This window comes from Octopus bimaculoides, chromosome 10, assembly GCF_001194135.2.
Source record: "Octopus bimaculoides isolate UCB-OBI-ISO-001 chromosome 10, ASM119413v2, whole genome shotgun sequence".
Taxonomy (NCBI): Eukaryota; Metazoa; Mollusca; class Cephalopoda; order Octopoda; family Octopodidae; genus Octopus; species Octopus bimaculoides.
Genome location: NC_068990.1, coordinates 44,774,667 through 44,778,886, shown reverse-complemented (window position 1 = coordinate 44,778,886; position 4,220 = coordinate 44,774,667). Strand labels below are relative to the sequence as shown.

Here is a 4,220-nt window from a genome sequence, read left to right as displayed (position 1 = left end):
ATATTCAATTGAAATTTAATCGTCAATGTACTTTCCCTGATTATCTATGACTTTCTTCCATCTATTTACAAGCTTTTTAATCCTATCAATGTAAAACTCTTTTGGTTTCAAAGCAAAGAACTCTGAAATGTCAGTTTCGACATCCTCCTGGCTTGCGAAAGTTATGTCCCCCAAATGATTCTGTAAACTACGAAACAAATGGTAGTCTGAAGGAGCAAGGTCGGGAGAATAAGGTGGATGAGGAATTTTTTCCTAACCAAGCTCTTTGATCTTCTGTGGGGTCGTATATTGTCCTGATGAAACATCACTCCTTTTCGATTCACTAAAGCGGGTCATTTTTTCTTCAAAGCTTGGTTCAAACGCTCTAATTGATAACAGTAGACTTGAGCATTGATTGTTGCATTAGGTGGTAACAGTTTAAAGTGAATTACTCCTTTGCAATCCCACCAGGTAGAGAGAAGAACCTTTTTCCCATGAAGTTCCCTTCTCGGTTGTGGTTGAGCTTTTTCCCTTTTACCAAGCCACTGTTTACAACGTTTAACATTTCGATAGAAGATCCTTTTTTCGCCACCAGTCACACGTCGATCCAAAAAGGGTGAAATGAGTTAGCAAGAATAGAGAGAAGAGCAGATGTCAACTCGGGATTTGCGGTTACTTTCGGACAATTCATGAGACACCCATTTTCCAAGTTTAGGAACCTTTCTCTGCTTAATGACAACATACCTGCCACAAATGTAGCCGGATATGTCTGGATTGTTCTCGCACTTACGTCTATATGCACTCATTTTAAATGGAGTTTATACGTAAATATTACGAACACCTGACCTCTGGAACTACTAAAACAACACTAAAGCATTAGTTAGCAATCATGTACACAGCTTTTCAAGGTCACTTCGTCTGTCAGAGTTGCCAACGACTGTTTAATAAACTTTATTCTGGCTGCTATTTTACCTTTAATAATATTAGGTCAGCATTGGTTTATAGCAATCTATTTTGTTCAGCAAAATAAATCAGATAATCACTGTCATCTGATTCTTAGGGAAAAAAAAAGAAAAAAAAGCTCTGTTACAGAAAACTAGACGTAATGGAGAAGAACTAATAACAGATCTGAAATCAGCGTAGAAAATTGCTTTAGAAAGTTCTGTAGACATTGAAACACAGAAAATCATGCAGACTTGTATAATCATTCGTACGCCTATTTTAGTAGGGTTGATTAATCGCATTTTGATTATGGTCTTTCAATGTAAGATACGGTACTTCGGTTGCCAATATGCATATAAAGAATATATTTCGTTGATGGAAGATAATTTCATTAAGAGTATTCAAATTTATTTTCATATAAGAATTAATGTTTGAAATGAGAGCCCTTGATGCGTGTTCTGGTTTATTATATACAAGTTCTTTGATTTATGAGAGTAGATTTTATCTTTATCTTTTATGTATTTGTCAGTAAACTGCGACCATGCTGGGGCACTGCTATGAAGAACTTTTAGTCGAATGAGTCGACCCCAGGACTAACTTTCTTTAAAAATCTGGTACTTATTCTATCGGCTTCTTTTTACCGAACCGCTAAGTTACGGGTGACGTAAATAAACCAACACCGGTTGTCAATCGGTGGTGGGGGACAAACACACACACACACACACACACACACACACACACACACACACACACACACACACATGATGAACTTACAAGGTTTTGGTCAAATCGACTTACAAGGCTTTGGTCGGCCCGAGGCTATAATGGAAGACAGTTGCCCAAGGAGCCGCGCAATGGGACTGAACGTAGAACCATGTGGTTGGGAAGCAGAAAACTTTTTTTTTTCTGAATTTTCCATTTCAAATGGTTTACCAATTAATTTATCCTGGAAATACTTGAAAACCCGTTTAAATTGAACCAGCAGATATTCGTCATGCATGTGATATGTGGGTATATGTAATGTGTATGTTGGAAGCAAAGTGAGAAAGAGTATGAAACCGTATCAGGGTGAAAGAGGAAGAGTACAGAAAGGTTAGAGATTAGAAGACAGAAAGAAATCTAGGACAAAATACAATAAATAAAACACAGAGCTAGGTAACAAGAATGAGTAAGAATGGAAAGATTCGTGGGTGTAGGAAGATATGTGATGAAATCATGAAATGGAGTGATAGCCTAAAATGATATAATCTACGCCTGAGGGTTGGAATAAAGGGTTGGAATGGAACTGACGACCGAATTGGAGTTTGGGGTACAGTAAAATTTACTTGTAACGCAATTAGATCCTCTTTGCACGTGAACAATCAACACCTTCAGAAGCCGGTCATACTATCAAAGGTCTACTATACTAAAGATATGGATAGTTATGGGTCGTAAATTATCTTTCTCTCTATAACTATGTTTTCCAGTCATTATAGAAGGCAAATACTAATCATCCGAAATGTTACACGCACTTGGTATATAAACTATCGGAGTTACATATTAGAGAATGTCAACTTTCCATCTTGTATATTATGAAATTGGTGAAATAAGTACCAGACAAATTAATGAAGGCGAAATAATTGACTAAAATTCTTAAAGGTGATGCCCTAGTATGGCCATAATCCAATGACTGAAACAATTCAAAGAACAAATGAACAAAACACTTGAAACAAACAACTAGTTCCAGTTATTATTCTTCAATTGATTTCACGAAAACCATTTATCTAAACATGACCTTTTCTTTTTGTTTATTAAAGAAAGTGAAACGCAGTAGTTGGAAACCTTCCAAATGTGACGATACCTTGTTACAAATGAAAATTTTCTTCAATGGACGTAGTTGTTTTCCCTCGCTTCAATAATACCCAGCTGTGTGTAACAGCAAGACCTTGTTCGCTATCTCAAAGATCTATGTGTATTTATAGACTTGGTGTTTGTATGTGTTAATGAAACCTCGTTATTTTAATGTGAAGTAGAAGTAGTAAAGCTCTATACCAAATCTTTTCTAGTAGTTAGTCTCGCATCTCAATGTCCTCACATGACATATCACCGATATAAATAAACACTAAGTTTTATTTCGAACGGATATTTCAAAACAGATTATATCTGTTAAATACGAGGTGGTACTAAAAAACCGGAATTTCGCAATATTATTTCATTCACTTGGTTTTTACATGTTTACACTTTTATGGCCTTCAAAGTATTCTCCATTTGAAGTAATGCATAGGGTCAGACGCGTTTTCCACTATTCGAAGCAGTGCTGGAACTCTTGCGAAGTGATGACTTTTAACTCCTCCATTGTTTGTTTCTCCACCTCTTCCACATCTGCAAATTTCGTAGCACCAGTTTTCGTCACCAGTGATGACCTTCGAAAAAAGGTCTTGATCTACTTCCAGCTGTCAACAACACGCATTCAATCGTGACTGCTGTTGATCTTCCGCGAGCAAGCGAAGCACAAATTTTGCTACAATTCTTTTCATTCGCAATTCCTCGCTTAAAATTCGTTGGCAAGAGCTCCAGGAAACACCAGTCATATCAACAAGTTCGTCAGTTATTCGGTGACGGTTCTCCAGGATCAGTTCATGAATTTTCATGATGTTTTCATTCGTTCGGGAGGTCGACGCTCGTCCAGACAAGTGACAAGTGACCATTCCTAAAGCGTAAAAGCAATTCATAAACTTATGTTTTGTTCATGGCAGCATCCTTGTAAGCTGTTTGAAGCATGAGAACTGTTTCGGCCGCCTTTTCCCCCAGCAGAAAACAGAATTTCATGAAGCACACAGTTTCAGCCATCGTAAAATTTGTCGAACAGGGGAGAAGCATTGCAAAACAAAGACACCACGTGGCAGTACGACTCCACCCGAGGACGCCGCTCACCAGACAGATGCCTGAGGGTTGCATCAAGAGGCTTGTCCCATAAAGAACGTTTCTATTTATTTTGGGGTACCTCCTCGTGTATATATATATATATAGAAATGAAGTTAAACGCAGGTGTTATTCAAATTCTTTTGCTTCCGACATATATGTTTCGAAGACAACATTGGTATTATTCCAAAGGAATAAAATAGTGTAAAACAATATAATCTTCTCATCAGGGGAAAAAAGAAAGAAACCAAACTCATCAATAAGTCATTTTAGCAGAATGTGATGGATGTGTAAAATAACTTATTGATGAGTTTGGTTTCTTTCTTTTTATCCCTGATGAGAAGATTACATTGTTTTACACCATTTTATTCCTTTGGAATAATACCAATGTTGTCTTC

The 4,220-nt window shown here is 37.1% G+C and overlaps 1 protein-coding gene across 1 annotated transcript in view; it reads left to right on the top strand.

Moving 5' to 3' along the window:
- The window catches only part of LOC106874905 (uncharacterized), a 93,925-nt gene that overhangs the window by 33,291 nt on the left and 56,414 nt on the right, over positions 1–4,220 (top strand). The gene's annotated exons all lie outside the window — the stretch shown is intronic.